This window comes from Lepisosteus platostomus, chromosome 3, assembly GCF_059453375.1.
Source record: "Lepisosteus platostomus isolate fLepPlt1 chromosome 3, fLepPlt1.hap1, whole genome shotgun sequence".
In the NCBI taxonomy this organism is placed as follows: domain Eukaryota; kingdom Metazoa; phylum Chordata; class Actinopteri; order Semionotiformes; family Lepisosteidae; genus Lepisosteus; species Lepisosteus platostomus.
This window is the reverse complement of record NC_142613.1, coordinates 60631933-60649780: the sequence shown is the minus strand read 5'-3', so window position 1 is coordinate 60649780 and position 17848 is coordinate 60631933. Positions and strand designations below refer to the sequence as shown.

The 17848-nt window shown below is 37.4% G+C and overlaps 1 protein-coding gene across 3 annotated transcripts in view; it reads right to left on the bottom strand.

Annotated features, from left to right (window-relative positions):
- Positions 1-17379, bottom strand: part of LOC148675191 (uncharacterized) — a 32367-nt gene extending 14988 nt beyond the window's left edge. The window contains exons 1-6 of one of the 3 annotated variants that reach the window (XR_015935464.1): positions 15302-17379; positions 14937-14964; positions 14075-14137; positions 7159-7341; positions 3669-5938; positions 1466-1580 (exon numbers count right to left, since the gene is read on the bottom strand). The gene's annotated coding sequence lies outside the window, so the exon portion shown is untranslated. The other 2 variants (XR_015935463.1, XM_088626273.1) reach the window with 2 other exon arrangements.
- Positions 17380-17848: the final 469 nt, after the last annotated feature.

Sequence of the window (17848 nt, the reverse complement as noted above, 5' to 3'; positions counted from 1 at the left end):
GTTTTTCTAGTAGTGTCAGCAAGTATTGCTGGTATAAGCCGTACGTTGTGTGATACAGTATGTAAAGCAGAAAGAAAATGATGCTTTTAGTGCTCTCAGCTTGCACTGACACACGAGTCATCTGGTCACACTAAGAACTGTAAACACATCCTAGCAGGGACAGAACTTCACACTGGAGTATAGAAAATATTACAAACGGCCAAGACAATGTTGTGTTTATAGCATACCACTACAATTCAGTGGTAGATTCTGCCACCTTTGTCTTTTGCAACCACCCTTATCTCACTGTTATGAGTTAATTCCATACCCTTGGGTCCCTGCCTGCAAGGTACAGTCATTATTAAAGGTGAAGTGGCTGCATGACTGCCTCTGCTGAGCAGGTGTGTACAGCTTGTCCAGCTGTCTGCTGCTACATGACATCACATCTCCAGTCAAATTCCAGAGGAATGGGAATGAGTTACAAAATGTCATTACCATCTGTAATCACCATCCCAGATTATCTACTTTGTTAAAATCCGGCAATAAGTCAATCTATCATCACAGCCACATGGAGGATAGAAGAGCTGTGATGCCACATACAGTAGCAGTGGCCCATTAGGGTGTTTTTTTAACCTTGCAACTGTGTGATTTTTGTGGCTGTGGGCCTTGACCTGTCTCTATTTTGAACAAATTTCCAGTTGCTATACAAATATTGGAAAGTAAAAAAGAAATATGACCTCTTAGAAATGAAGTAAACAATTAAAAATGATCATGCATACACATTTCAGCTTATGTTTTAAATGATTTTGCAAGACATGTTCTACTCTTTCTTCAGCTAGCAAAGAAAATGCTTAGTCCTTTCATTCAGGGGCACAGTCATTCACTTTATTAGAGGGACAAGCACAATGTTAATTGAGCTTGACTAGCTGTATATTCTTCAAAGACTTTTGGAAATTTACAAAGCCATAAAAAATCACAATGCCACTCTACTGCAATATGTGTATTTTTTAAAATATGAAAAAAGTCTTAAAAAAGAACAAAGACACATTTGAGTAAAAAAAAGGAAAGATACATTTAAAGGAAAAAAGAAAAATCATATATCCCCTGAGTGCAGACAGATCTTCTATACATATTACAGCATGTGGTCTTCGTACCATTAGCAATGGTAAAATGAAACAGTTGCAGATTTGGGAATGGCCTATGCACTGAAATTTAGCCCGATAGTTTCTAGACACATCTAACAACAAGATCGATGGCAGGTGCATAAAGAGGTGGGGTTCATAACTGTGCTAGAGACCACATACAACTGCTGTTGAGTTCTCCACACAATAGCTTTTATGTAATGTGTACTATTTCACTGAGCTTCCTGTCTTTATTGTTTAAAATTAGATGTTAATCAACTGTACAAAATTCTGCCCTCAGACATTATTACTTCTTTCTAATTGCTGGACGCTGACTAACTCCTAGATAGAAGAAAATAACTCACCTGATCATTCGTGTTAAGTCAATGTTCTTCTGGAACCTTCTGTTGTTTAAAATGTCTTCTTTGCAGTATGCATTAATGAATACAAGGCTGTTCTTTTTACCTGTCAGCCAAAGAGCTGCACTCAACGAAAAGTGAAACAAGTTTTCTCAGCCGCTTTTTGTTTGAGCTCCGTTATAATGGTACAAGTTAAACTGAAACCTCTCCACATTCTCAGGAGGGGGGTGTCACGCCCTCTGCAGCCAGAGGGCGCTCCTTCTCTGTCCTGTCCCTAGGTTCTGGTCTGCTGTCCTTCCGGTCTTTCTCTTTCCCTTGGGCTATATATTTCCGGGTCTTGCACTCTGTCCTCGCTCAGAATTGACGTTCGGATGTCCTGAGACCCGTCTAGCACCAGGGCGCCCCACGTCCGCTCCCTGAGGGCATAGGTTTCTATACGGCATTTCTGAACTCTTTGCACTAATGAGCCCGGCCCTTTTTCCCGTCTCGGTCTTTTTCTGCTCTCCTACTCCCCACGGTTAGTCCCTTTGGACGTCCGAGACAGGGGGGAGGACTAGCTTTACAAACCCTAATATTTTACAGATAAAGACTATGACTGTTTGAATGTTTTTTCAGCCATTTTTTGTATTTGGTTATTTGGTCCATTTGGTGTACAAAACACTATTTAAAGATTTTCTTCTTCAACCTAGAAATAATTATTTTAACACATTTGATTAGCATCTACAGTAAATACTTTCTGTTACGGTTTTTCTAGTAGTGTCAGCAAGTATTGCTGGTATAAGCCGTACGTTGTGTGATACAGTATGTAAAGCAGAAAGAAAATGATGCTTTTAGTGCTCTCAGCTTGCACTGACACACGAGTCATCTGGTCACACTAAGAACTGTAAACACATCCTAGCAGGGACAGAACTTCACACTGGAGTATAGAAAATATTACAAACGGCCAAGACAATGTTGTGTTTATAGCATACCACTACAATTCAGTGGTAGATTCTGCCACCTTTGTCTTTTGCAACCACCCTTATCTCACTGTTATGAGTTAATTCCATACCCTTGGGTCCCTGCCTGCAAGGTACAGTCATTATTAAAGGTGAAGTGGCTGCATGACTGCCTCTGCTGAGCAGGTGTGTACAGCTTGTCCAGCTGTCTGCTGCTACATGACATCACATCTCCAGTCAAATTCCAGAGGAATGGGAATGAGTTACAAAATGTCATTACCATCTGTAATCACCATCCCAGATTATCTACTTTGTTAAAATCCGGCAATAAGTCAATCTATCATCACAGCCACATGGAGGATAGAAGAGCTGTGATGCCACATACAGTAGCAGTGGCCCATTAGGGTGTTTTTTTAACCTTGCAACTGTGTGATTTTTGTGGCTGTGGGCCTTGACCTGTCTCTATTTTGAACAAATTTCCAGTTGCTATACAAATATTGGAAAGTAAAAAAGAAATATGACCTCTTAGAAATGAAGTAAACAATTAAAAATGATCATGCATACACATTTCAGCTTATGTTTTAAATGATTTTGCAAGACATGTTCTACTCTTTCTTCAGCTAGCAAAGAAAATGCTTAGTCCTTTCATTCAGGGGCACAGTCATTCACTTTATTAGAGGGACAAGCACAATGTTAATTGAGCTTGACTAGCTGTATATTCTTCAAAGACTTTTGGAAATTTACAAAGCCATAAAAAATCACAATGCCACTCTACTGCAATATGTGTATTTTTTAAAATATGAAAAAAGTCTTAAAAAAGAACAAAGACACATTTGAGTAAAAAAAAGGAAAGATACATTTAAAGGAAAAAAGAAAAATCATATATCCCCTGAGTGCAGACAGATCTTCTATACATATTACAGCATGTGGTCTTCGTACCATTAGCAATGGTAAAATGAAACAGTTGCAGATTTGGGAATGGCCTATGCACTGAAATTTAGCCCGATAGTTTCTAGACACATCTAACAACAAGATCGATGGCAGGTGCATAAAGAGGTGGGGTTCATAACTGTGCTAGAGACCACATACAACTGCTGTTGAGTTCTCCACACAATAGCTTTTATGTAATGTGTACTATTTCACTGAGCTTCCTGTCTTTATTGTTTAAAATTAGATGTTAATCAACTGTACAAAATTCTGCCCTCAGACATTATTACTTCTTTCTAATTGCTGGACGCTGACTAACTCCTAGATAGAAGAAAATAACTCACCTGATCATTCGTGTTAAGTCAATGTTCTTCTGGAACCTTCTGTTGTTTAAAATGTCTTCTTTGCAGTATGCATTAATGAATACAAGGCTGTTCTTTTTACCTGTCAGCCAAAGAGCTGCACTCAACGAAAAGTGAAACAAGTTTTCTCAGCCGCTTTTTGTTTGAGCTCCGTTATAATGGTACAAGTTAAACTGAAACCTCTCCACATTCTCAGGAGGGGGGTGTCACGCCCTCTGCAGCCAGAGGGCGCTCCTTCTCTGTCCTGTCCCTAGGTTCTGGTCTGCTGTCCTTCCGGTCTTTCTCTTTCCCTTGGGCTATATATTTCCGGGTCTTGCACTCTGTCCTCGCTCAGAATTGACGTTCGGATGTCCTGAGACCCGTCTAGCACCAGGGCGCCCCACGTCCGCTCCCTGAGGGCATAGGTTTCTATACGGCATTTCTGAACTCTTTGCACTAATGAGCCCGGCCCTTTTTCCCGTCTCGGTCTTTTTCTGCTCTCCTACTCCCCACGGTTAGTCCCTTTGGACGTCCGAGACAGGGGGGAGGACTAGCTTTACAAACCCTAATATTTTACAGATACAGACTATGACTGTTTGAATGTTTTTTCAGCCATTTTTTGTATTTGGTTATTTGGTCCATTTGGTGTACAAAACACTATTTAAAGATTTTCTTCTTCAACCTAGAAATAATTATTTTAACACATTTGATTAGCATCTACAGTAAATACTTTCTGTTACGGTTTTTCTAGAAGTGTCAGCAAGTATTGCTGGTATAAGCCGTACGTTGTGTGATACAGTATGTAAAGCAGAAAGAAAATGATGCTTTTAGTGCTCTCAGCTTGCACTGACACACGAGTCATCTGGTCACACTAAGAACTGTAAACACATCCTAGCAGGGACAGAACTTCACACTGGAGTATAGAAAATATTACAAACGGCCAAGACAATGTTGTGTTTATAGCATACCACTAAAATTCAGTGGTAGATTCTGCCACCTTTGTCTTTTGCAACCACCCTTATCTCACTGTTTTGAGTTAATTCCATACCCTTGGGTCCCTGCCTGCAAGGTACAGTCATTATTAAAGGTGAAGTGGCTGCATGACTGCCTCTGCTGAGCAGGTGTGTACAGCTTGTCCAGCTGTCTGCTGCTACATGACATCACATCTCCAGTCAAATTCCAGAGGAATGGGAATGGGTTACAAAATGTCTTTACCATCTGTAATCACCATCCCAGATTATCTACTTTGTTAAAATCCGGCAATAAATCAATCTATCATCACAGCCACATGGAGGATAGAAGAGCTGTGATGCCACATACAGTAGCAGTGGCCCATTAGGGTGTTTTTTTAACCTTGCAACTGTGTGATTTTTGTGGCTGTGGGCCTTGACCTGTCTCTATTTTGAACAAATTTCCAGTTGCTATACAAATATTGGAAAGTAAAAAAGAAATATGACCTCTTAGAAATGAAGTAAACAATTAAAAATGATCATGCATACACATTTCAGCTTATGTTTTAAATGATTTTGCAAGACATGTTCTACTCTTTCTTCAGCTAGCAAAGAAAATGCTTAGTCCTTTCATTCAGGGGCACAGTCATTCACTTTATTAGAGGGACAAGCACAATGTTAATTAACAATTTCAAACAAATATTGACACACATTGCAATTTACCATCAATACGTTTTTACTACCAATCTGATTGGATTAATATTAATACAAATTGTATCATTAAGACTTGCTTTCATATTTATTTCCACTTAAATTGTTACTGTAGGTAACCAAGTACTGTAGATCTAGAAACTTTAATACAGTTTTATATAATAAGAATGCTCTAGTGAATACATCATATACATTTGGATACATCTGTACTTATTAAACATGGATTATTATTATTAAACATAATCAATCATCACAAGTATAACATATATTTAATTTTAATTAATATTATACTGTATATTCATCCTTTCAAAAATACTTAACTGTGAAAAGAATGCACCTAATTGTGAAAAGCATGCAAACACAGTCTTTCGGCTGTATGTTTCTTCTCCTGTGTTAAAGCCCTTTAAGATGTATAATGGATTAGCGTCTTGGATACTAAAGTCACAGCTCTCTCATTGATACTACAGTTTTCCAGTAGTCCCCTATTTTCAAAGAACAGACAGTCAACACTTAATTTTACATTATTTTTCTTCACTAGTCTTGCACTGTCAACCACAATAGCATCTTGATCATGAGTGTGGTGCATCACCACCAGAATGGCAGGTTTATAATCTGTTCAGGGAACAAAAGAAAATTGATTTTGAAATGAAAAACGACATAATTACACGGACACCACTGTTCATTCTGTTCTTTGAAGAGGTTCTTGAACTTGCAGTATGTTTGATGGAAATACTGAGATACAATTTGTCTAAAGACAACAACATAGATTTACATACAGTACAGCATGTACAGATACAGTACCTTAGTTTGGAACATGACAAATGTATTTACCGATTTACTGCTGCATTAAATTAAATTTAAAGATTCAGAAGTTCTGTGAGTCACAGTTTAATTTGAAAAAATATTTTTAACAATATAGTATATTTACAAGAGAAGTATATTAGGTAAATCAATTACATGTTTTATTTGATTTGTTAGAATTACTAACAGGACATTCCTACCAATTTTATACATATATTTATTAGTGTATTGAAAGGATTTTTTTTTGTAGACATTGCTTCTGTGTATATGTGACATGACATTATTTAAAAAAATTAGAGAATATGTTTTATTTTTAGGAAAGGGAGTTTCTTTCAAGATAAATTTTTTTGCAGAAAATGTCAGTTATACTTTATGACCTTGAGCACTTCAAAACTGCTGTCTCCATTGAAATTCAATTTAAAGATTCTTGTCCTTGTCTGCCACTTTCTCCATCATAATAAGCCTTCCTTTCTTCTTTCATTTATCTCTTTTTATATAACTTCTCAGACTAAGGCTCCTTTAATAACTTCTAGATGGTTTGTTTTCAAGTACATGGAGTGACGATAGAAAATAACAATTAAGTGTTTCAGACATTGCACAGTACAATGTTAAAATATAATTAAAAGTAAGTTTCTTTTTTAAAATTAACACATAGTACATATGATGATAGTTCCAAATTCATTTTGTAGAAAAATGCAACTGACTGCTCCAATAACAAATAGCTTTGAACATTGTTGATTCAGACTGATTTCTCAGTGTGACAAGAAAAGCAGTTGCTACACAAATTGTTTGGTGGTTTTGCATCCAGGAAAGAGCGACACTGACGGACTTCATCATATTTACTGTCATGTAGCCACAAGAAGCGTAACTGACTTGGAAACATCAAAGAATATTCCAAGAAAGTAAAATAAATTTAACGTTTACTTTTTTAAACATTCCTGCATCTAAAATAAAGTTAAAATTTTAGTTTTGAAAAATAATTCAGACAGTTTCTAACCTCAGAAGTTCATTCGATGTCTTCAAAAGCCTACCTGAAACCTGCAGTAGTGCTGCATCAATGTCAGTCCCTATACGAGAGCTGACAGGGCAGAAAGCCACAATCACATCACAGTTTTCTTCACTGCATTCTTCAATCTGTGTGTGCTCTTGAAGTTTTCTTATGAAGTCAAGGTGGGCACCCAGGGTATTTCCAGCAACAACAACCTGGATTTTAACTGAAATATGTATAGAAGAGAGATAAGGGAGATTGAAGGAGACATCTCATGTAAGATATCTAGTCAAAGAACAATTTCACAATCACTGTATATCATAGCACAACAATTATACAATAACAATTATACCATGACACAACAGTTTCTATAACTGCCTACCCAATACACAGAACACATAATACATCTCATCTCGGAGGCACTTAGTAACACAAGAGTACAAAGAAATCCCATGGACCCCAGTTACCAGAACCAATATTCAAAAGGGAACTTCCATCAGGATTATTCTATAAACCAGCACCAGTCAGTAATCTGGTGTGACTCCCTCCATTTCACTTAAGAAAAGGGATGGATCTCTGTGTAGTGTCCTTTTTTAAGGTTGTGCAGACCAAGATGAGAAGTATTGTAGGGCCATATGCAGTATGGTTGTCTGTCGAAAACTAGCAAACGTATCTGTTAACCGTGATGCGAGAGACGTTGTCAGGGCAAGATCCAAGTTCAGGAACATAGGTTCACAAAATTACAAGTTCATTTACCACAGGAACTATACAGTAGCTCTTATTGGAAAACCCAATACTGAGCACAGGAGATCTATTGAGTAGCACTGAAGTACTCTGGTTCAGCGAGGTATGGTGGAAAGTGGAACTATCGAATGGCTAATTAGTTCCGAGGTTTGTGCCTTCTCAAATTAACCTGAGTGGATGAATGTTTCTGGTTGGGGGACCCTGAGAACCTTTGGTGGTTCTTAGACATATTGTCCAGTCCTGGCCATTCCAAACAATGTGGTTCCCACCTGCCCTCCCCCACCTTGATTTTTCAGAGTTCAATGTCAGATAGGGAGCAAAGAAGATGATCTCAAAACCCTTCATCACCTGCTCCCTGTAGAGTCCTTTTTGTCAGCGTCCTCTCCTGGGTCCAATGAGATCTGACCCACAATTCTTCCTTTTTCAAAGGGGTCTTTGCTCTGTTTTGACTGGGGCTTTTTAAGCCTTCCTTTCTGCTCTTGTCTCTACCTCACGTGTAATGATGCATTGTTCCACTGTGTCCTGACCTTACGCCCCCCCTCTCAGTCACAGATCCATTCTAGTCTGTTTACCCACCGAATGGAGTGGTAATTACCCAGCATCTGTGTTAAGAGGGCCTTTGGTCAGGACAGGAAACACAGAGGATAGGGCATGAAACCACATCAACACTGGGGAGCTACTTTCCCATCAATGCAATTACCATCCATAGACCCCTCGACACCTGGCGGCTACTCATTCATTCTTGATACACAAGGATATAAAATGTAAGCAGTTTCATTTTCTAAAGAAATATCAATTTAGAAAAAACATAAGAAATTGACTGCCTATTTTGATCACTTGCCCAGATATATTTCTGTTTTAACAAAAAAAAATCTCCATAGATGTGGAATGAATTTAAATATTTTTAGATTTGATTTAATGATTTATATGAAAACCTCTGTGACTTCATTTAAGATAAGATCACTTTATTGGCCATATACAATTTCTTGTATTAAGGATTTGTCTTTTCACATACCCAAACTTGCTCTCAATGAAACACACAGACAGGGAGAGACGCTTGGGGTCAGAGTGCAGGGTCAGTCATTTATATGGTACCTCCGGAGCAGTCAGGGTTAAGGGCCTTGCTCAGGGGCCCAACGAAGTAGGATTCCTCTGCCGGCCGCAGGATTCGAACTGGCAACCTTCCAGCCACAGGCACAGATCCTTAGCCACAGAGCCACTCCAAAAATACCATTATAAATATTATATTATAAATGCTCATTTTGTGCATTTTTTTCACTTCTAGTTAAACAGAGTAAAACAGAAGATTACCTTGAGTAAGCAACCAGTTTTGTTTTCAATTTTATGGATTAATGCACAGAAATTGGACATGTCACTTTTTTGTTGTTTATATACTATAATACAGCATAGGTTCCCATCAAAGGTTGCCTTAAGTATTCTACTGAAGGGACACTTCAGTTTTTCACTGGGATTTGTTGAAATCAGTATAGACCCTGTAGTGGTTGGTATCGGAGCCTCCAAACCCTGACCACTTTCCCTTCTTTTAGCAAACTCACCTCCACTCTCCCTGCCTCTATAAAAGGGGGCACCTTTCACCAATATTGCTCTCCTTCATGCCACCCAGAACTGTGCAGCAGTAGTCATTACTCCACTCCATGTTTTGGCAGCACATCAATTAAAATTGGAATGATACCCCACTCTGTTCCCTCCTTCCTAAGCTTTTTCTTAGTGACTAGCATGGCTGTGTACTAAGAAACATGTGTCATTACGTGGGGGTGTCTTCAGTGTGGAGGCAGAGCCCTGGATTAAGGGGGACACATTGCCTTAGCAGCCACAGCTGTTCTGACTGATTAAGGGCAAGCAGCAGTAGTGCGGACCTTTAAGATGCACCGAAGACGTCTCGGAGGGATGAGCAGACCCCGCAAGGGGAGACCATTCCACCAACAGTCTCGGAGGGGATTGTGACTGGGCGTAAGGCCGTTGTTTTTCTTTTGTTCATTTTTTTCTTTTCGCCTGTCCCGCCATGTATCTCCCACTGGGACAGGTTGAGTTTTTATTTTTGTTTTAGCCTTGTTTGGCTCCCTACTCTTCCAGACTAGACCCCATAAAATAGGGTAGGTCCAGTCTGGATACCGCTGTGCCAAGCGTTTCTTTTTCCAAGTCTGAACCCCGTTAGATAGTGCAAGTCCAGCCTGGATGCCTCAGTGCACAGTGGCACATTTTCCCTTTTGTTGTTTTTTTCCCCCTTTTTCTCTTATGTTTACTTTTTGGTTTTTGCTAACCTCACACCAGTGTCTCCGCCCCTTTGACTGGGCATCGACTGTATACCGGTACTCACCACGGCTCCTCCCACTTCTCCCACTGTTACAAAAGGTAATAAAACTGTCAGTGGGCTGCAGGTACCGTCTCTTGCTTCTTTCTACACTGCTGACTCTGCAAGAGTAAAATATGGGGAATCTCTGCACTATTTTAAATTAGCTGCACTTTAGGTACTTTAGTGAGCTTTAGGTAGGTCAGGTTATTCAAACCCATTGTTGAATTTAACCAGAACACCTGGGTTAAATTTCTACTCTGACTAAAAGACTAATCTGATCTTTATTAACCAAGTAGTTAGGACCTCTGTTTGAGTTCTCATCTGAATGATATCTCCTACAGTGGTGTCCCTGGTAAAACATACTGCTGCTGGCTCAACCTACTCCACTTACAATAACAATTCAGTTTTTCTTAGATGTCTCCCATCTCAGGACTGACTAGGTCCAACCTTATCTGAATAGATCAATTTTGCTCAATAAAGCTAATTTTTAATCAAAAGTGAAACACAACCCTCTAATGGATATTATTATACTGTAGGTGAATAATAATAATTGCTTACACTTACATAGCGCTTTTCTGGACACTCCACTCAAAGTGCTTTACAGGTTATGGGGACTCCCCTCAATCACCACCAATGTGCAGCATCCACCTGGATGATACGATGGCAGCCATAGTGCGCCAGAACGCTCACCACACATCAGTAGAGGAGTAGAGCAGAGTAATGAAGCCAATCCATAGATGGGGATTATTAGGAGGCCATGATTGGTAAGGGCCAAGGGGAAATTTGGCCAGGACGCCGGTTACACCCCTACTCTTTTCGAGAAACACCCTGGGATTTTTAATGAACACAGAGAGTCAGAACCTCGGTTTTACATCTCATCCAAAGGACGGCACCATTTTACAGTGTAGTGCTCCTGTCACTATACTGGGGCATTAGGACCCATATAGACTGCAGGGTGAGTGCCCCCTGCTGGCCCCACTAACACTACTTCCAGCAGCAACCTTAGTTTTTCCCAGGAGGTCTCCCATCCAGGTACTGACCAGGCTCACACCTGCCTGGTGTGTCAGTGGGTTGTCAGTTGTGAGTTGCAGAGTGATATGGCTGCTGGCTGGAATAGTCGAATTTGGATGATGTAATTAAGACAGGGATCTTTTTTCCAAGTCTGTTATTTAATGTAGATGAGTGCAGAGCTTTGAATGCAGTAGCAAAATAATATTACAAATTTCAAATGAAAACATTCATTTGAGCTTGAAGATACTTATTAAAAAAGACTTGGGTGTTTGTCGTGACATCATTTTTATTTTATAGGCAATTTGTGAAAGCAATAAAAATGTAATGCCAGAATATATAGTTAAAGTGTAGGAATAAAATCAAAAGTTAAAATTGCACCATGAGACCATTAAGATGCCATTCAGAATATTGTGTTCAATTTTGGAACAAGAAAGATGTTGCTGCTCTGGAATCATTCCATTGGAACAATAAACAGAACACTGATGAAATTAATATACTACACTAAAATAAATTAATGCTGTTAGTCTTGAGCAGAAAAGACTGCAGGGGGACATGACTTAAATATCAAAGATCGTCAAACTATTACTATAAATTGATAGTGGAGTTAATTGTGCGGTAGCTGCAAAGGTGGAGATCAGGTGGTGAAAGGATGCATGAGACAAATGTAAAAAGATGTTTTTGTGCTACAGTATATATTGTGATATGCAGTATTCAGCTTATTTCAGTAATGATTATGATTCAGAACACTAGAGTGAGATTGACTTGTCATTATATATCCTGACTTTGAGTTATTAAATTCGATTTGTTCAACAGGGGGAAATAAAGACTAATTTAATTTGTGGCAAGCATGGTTTTTCCATAAAGCTAGTGTCCTTTACTGTAAAGCCAGACTTGGTTTGTAGCTGAACTATGCAAAAGGTATTTACAAAGGCAATCCAATTAATTTCTTCAGAATCAGCATTAAAATACAAACCACAGGGCACATATTGAAACTAGAGTGAATTGCAGAGCATTTGGAGAGTAAAATACAGTATTTATACAAAGCCCCATGTGAGTCTGGACCCAACTATCCAGCCAGCTACAGTATGTTGTTGAAGCAAATTCTCTTTTGTAACTTTTTTAATAACTCCATGCTTATTAAGATGCAGCAAACCCAGTTACTCAGGAAAATGAAAGTTCTCTCTGAAAATCTCAGAAAATATTCTAATGCTAAAAATAACATAGTTGTTTACAAAATGACAAGTGTCTGCTCCACGTATCTTATGTGTAAGTATCTACAGATTGTTGTAAATAATGCAGCACAATTTGCATTGTGGTACATGTTTTTATGTGACTCTATATGACAGCCCAAATTGCAGCAAACAGATCTGGCTTTGGTATCTACTAACCAACTTTCTCTATCTATATTTTATCTATATCAGACTATCTATATCTATCCATATTAGACTATTTATATCACACTTTTTATGTTTTGGGGAGTTTTATTCAACAGTCACTTTTCCTTGTTTATTCTCATATGGTGTTTACTTGAACCTAATTCCAGTCACAAAAACCCATGAAGTCCAAGACCTACGGTACACCTCTGTCCTTTCCTTGCATCTACTGTGATGATTAATGAGGAAACCAGATCTGATTCACTCTATGTCATCTTATGTTTTTCCACCCCGTCTTTACAAAAGCATGAAATGATAAATGTGATGATTCAAGCAGGTTGATGATTGTTGAAATGTTATTGATGATTGAAAAAATGTTACGATTATAATAATTTCTTCAAATAATAATTCTATGAGTTCCAATAATTACTCTGGGGCTTAATGACTTGAGAGTGTTAATCGTGGTAGTAACTCAAACATAAGTTAGTTTCACACATGGGTTATGTTAGGGTAGTGACTCGAAGGGTAAAATCCTGTTACTAACTCTAATGGTTATGGCAGAGTAGTAACTCAAGTGGTAGAGTTACTACACTAACTCAATTGGTTGTGCTGGGGAGTACCAAGAATGCCTGTAGGACCTATTGAAGCTCTTGGTGTCAGCAAAGGTTGGGTGTCCTGTCCCAAAATATGTATCTTGTGAGGAATGGATAGAAACTTCATTTTATACTCTCCCCAGTGCTGGGTAATGATAGGACCAAAGAAAATCACCACAAACTTAAATTCGACTAGCAGAAAAACAGCATCGGTATGGTGACAAGCGAGCAGCTGCTCTGTTACAATATCTGTCCAGACTTGGACGCTTCCTCTGACAAGCAAACTATCGTGCACTTTTTTGGGGAATGTATTTGTTTTGTTTTTTTTGCAATTCCCGTTATGTCTGTTCTTCATTATTTATTTTTTTCATAATGACAAAAATAAAAAAAGAACTTGTGCTTCTTCTGATATTATGACCTCTTTTTGTTGTTCAAGGTGAGGGAATTAACTAAAAGTTTTCACTAAAAGTTTGTATTACAGTACATTGTATCATGTTGACTATGTATCCTTTTACTTATATTTTACTAAATCCGTCTCAGGATGTCTGGTCTCGAAAGATAACATAGCCACATGATGTCTTTACGCATAGCTGGCATAGTTCTCAGGGAAATGACCAGTGAGTGACCTCTCCTGGAACAAATGGTCTATTCGGCAGAAGGGGCTGCTTGTCACGCAAGCTGGCAGTAGAAAAAATATATTTACTGGTCAGCTTTTTAGAATGACCATATTTTATATAGCCACAATGCAAGCAGAGAGTCATGTGGGAGTGTACCTTGTATTGTTTGTTTCACCATATGAAAGAGCACTGTAAATGTTGTTTTTTAACACACAAACTCTAGGCTGATGCACTTTGTTTTGCACAACAATGGTTAATGCCATTCTCCAGAATATACACCGTCCCACTGTGAACCCTTGCATCCTACCTTTGCCTAGCAGAGGAAGTCTCAGGAATGTCTGATTCCATAAAATAATAGAGACACATAAATCTGAAAATAAAACAAAGAACTTATGGTTGTATTTTATCAAACCGCAAAGCACAAATGTAGTTCATATCTATTCTTTAAAAAGACAATACACAAAAATGTATTACACACAAAGTCTAATGTTATAACAGCTGCAGAAGAAATTAATTCATGGTCTGGATCGGTTGTTTTTTTTTCCAATAAAATGTAGATAATAAATATTCGAAAGCTTTGTGACTGCATACTGCAGAATGTTTCATTACCATTACAATCTCCATACACCACCATTCGCCATGACAGTGCTCTCACAGCTCTGTATAAACTGAAATCTGATATATTTGCATTATTGCCTTGGCGTGGACAAAATCCAAGGTAGTACTTTCAATGCATTGGTGGCATCTAGAGTGTTACAGCTGTAGAGTGTTTGTTTAGCTCACATAGTTTAGAAACAAAGAAAAATAATTACTGTTCCCTGTTTTGGAGATTTTTTTTCTTTCAACCAGTAGGCTGAAAACTAAACTCAGAAAGTTTACTTCTCTGACAGGGGAAACTTCTGAAGTCTAATTTGAATTTCTTTACAGGCTCATTGAAAAATTATATATAACGTATGTAATAGCAGTTATATGCAAGCTGTTATATTGCTTACATTGAAACATAATCAAAAACTCAAATTAACAATCTGTTGTATTTACAGGTACATTCATATTGATGCTAATACCTACAAATATGACATTTTCTTAGACTGAAACTGAACGTGCATGTATTAAAGCAATTGTGGAGCAGTTACAAAATTCTTAAAATCTGAAAAGGGTTGCATAATTACCTCGAATTTGTTTTCTTTTTAGATAACACTAAAATAGAAATGATATATGTAATATATTAGTACCATATTAGTACAGTACATCATACCTTTCTAACACATTTTAATATAAAAATAAAAAGTGTTACTCCAGATTGTGTTTTACTGTAGGTATGATTAGAGTAATGACAATATTAAAAAGCAAAATTCAAAGAAAATGTTATAATTGGGACCATATCAAAGATGTAACAGTAATTTGAAATATTGGTGAGTGGCAGATGTTTTGTTCAGCATTAATGTACATGCTGTGTCCAAAACAAAATAATGTGAAGTGCTTTAGAAGTACTAACACTGTCATTTAGGAAATACAAAATGTAAAGACAACTTACTTTTTCTTTCAATATATGTGTGATATGTAGCATTTTTGCCCTCACACATAGAAGAACATAACAGAAGGTAAAACCAGATGAAGCAATTTGTCCCATAAAGCTAATTGATAATTAGCAGTTAATTAATCCAAGGGTAAAAAATCTCATCCAGGTGTTTGTTGAAAGAAGCCAGGGTATCAGCTTCAACTTCATGGTTGATTAACTTGTTCAATACAACCAATACAACCATAACCCAGAGTAGGTAGTAATAAGCAATTTAAAATACAATGTAATCATATTTTGCCAGTTTGAATACATTATAAAAATAGATATTTTAAAGCAGTAAAATGTTTGACATGGGAAATAAAAAGCATTGTTTAAAATAGCTTACAGTGTATGAAGTAAGCAAATTTAGAAATATAAATTAAAATTATAAATGTAAATTACACAGACAAAAGAAGACTTTTTGAAAACACTTACCCCAAGTAGAAGCTGAAAATGAAAAAAAAAACATACAATATACAAGATGTAACTGTTTTAATTAAAAACTATAGCAGTGTTCCATTTGTTGACCACAGACCATTCTTTTTCATTGGCACTTCACTACAGGGTACTGCAGCACTTTACTACCCTAATGTTAAAGGATCAGATAAGACATTTGCTTGTTAATCAGCTAATTAGCTTCCTTGTGAATCCCTCACTGCAAGAGTATTACCTTGTCCCACATGGCCATGATCATCTTTACAATGCATATTAGAAACACAGTAGAAAATTCTCCATGAAAGTTGGTTACAGATCTGCTGTTTTCTAAAAGTGTCAAGACTCCTCTTCCAGCTTTTCAATGTCAAGAAATGAGCAAATACTTTGTTTTTCATCCATTTTGAGAACAAAGCTAACTTGGTTGGTCACATTTTGGGGAAATCATCTGCTTTTCCCATCAACCCTCAAAAAGAAGCTAATCTCCCTCCTAGGCACTGACATTCCCTAAAATACTGTCCCCAGTTTTTTACAACAGACTTTGTAAGTAAGTCATGCTGTTCAGAAACAAAGTCCTCAAGCAATTTAATGAATTTACAAGGATGCAATGATTAAATTCCTCGACTGAATAGAGCTCACAAGAATCAAGACAGCCTTTCTACATGATCAAACTGCAATACTTCTTGCAGGTGGCATCCTGTGCATTCCTGAATGCAATTTAGGAATATTACATATGAGGCAGGGTTTTCTTCTTTAATTTTGTCTTGTATTATTTTCAGCAGTTCAGCATTTTTCCCACATACATTTCATACCCCAGGTTACACCACCGTATCATCAGCCTCTTGACACAGCCCTTTACTCTCCTTGGCCTTTCAAAGAATAAAAACTCGTCTGTAATATCAAATTTGTCATTAATTCCTTTGTCAAAAATCAAGAGCTATGCAGTTTCCTTTAAGATACTGCTGGCATCCAATGCTAATGAATAAAACTTAAATGCCACTGCCTAAGTCTTCTGTAATTTATCATGGCAAGTGTGTCAGTTTTGCATGATCACCAAATGTTTTTTAATTTGATTTTGCTTGCTGGACAAAGCTTGCAGTCTCTACAAAATATTCCTTCCAAATCTCTCCTTCAGAGAAAGATGTTCTCAGTTTTGCAATTTGCTTTACTGTGGCACAGTATTTGGCTGTTGTTTAGACGTGACACTGTTGACTTTCCGCTACTTTGCCCCACTCATTGCAAAAAAGAGTACATTGTACAGTTTTATCTGATATTTGACAATTACACATTTGAGCACAGAAGTAGAGATTTTTGCCCTCACCTCTACCTCTACAAAGAAAAATTGTATTTGCAACACTCTGTGTAGTGCATATATACAGTAGTGGTAGTTGTTCTTTATTGCCACTATTTTTTTATTCTTTCAATAGAAAGACAAATTGTTCTCTGTGACACACAAGGGTCCAAGCTTGATTTTTTCATAATACGTGGATGAAAACTAATTGTCTTGAAGATTTTTAGTTCGATCTGTCACATATTAATCCAGTTTGCTAACTGTGATAGGGTAACCATTAATTTAATTCCACAGATTTAACCCATTTGTTTCCACTTTACACTAATATTCACTAGTATGTATGGAAAACTCTACATTTTCGTTTCACATTAATCTTTTGATTTAAAAACAGAAATGTAATTAATTTACAGCAAAAAATAAAAAAACAAATACTGTACTTCACTGATGAATGTCAATGGAATATTAAATTGATGGATCACATTACTGTGGTGTTTAATACATCGATAACTCACCAACACAAGGAATACTGCAACCTGAAAAAAAAAGAAAATATGCATAACAAAAATAATTCTCCGGTTTTTTAGCATTTGATTTTACAGTCTAGTCATTTGAAAGGTTAGGATGCAGTTAGAATTCCATGCAAATGACTACATTCACATATGTGACTACAATTTAAGGAAAAACCAAAGGATTCAATGAATTAATGTAGTGTGTATTTATCTGTACCATTGTTCCAACACTAAACAGGATGAACAGGACTAGAACAGGATGTGTATGGAGATCTGCTCCTGGACGTTACT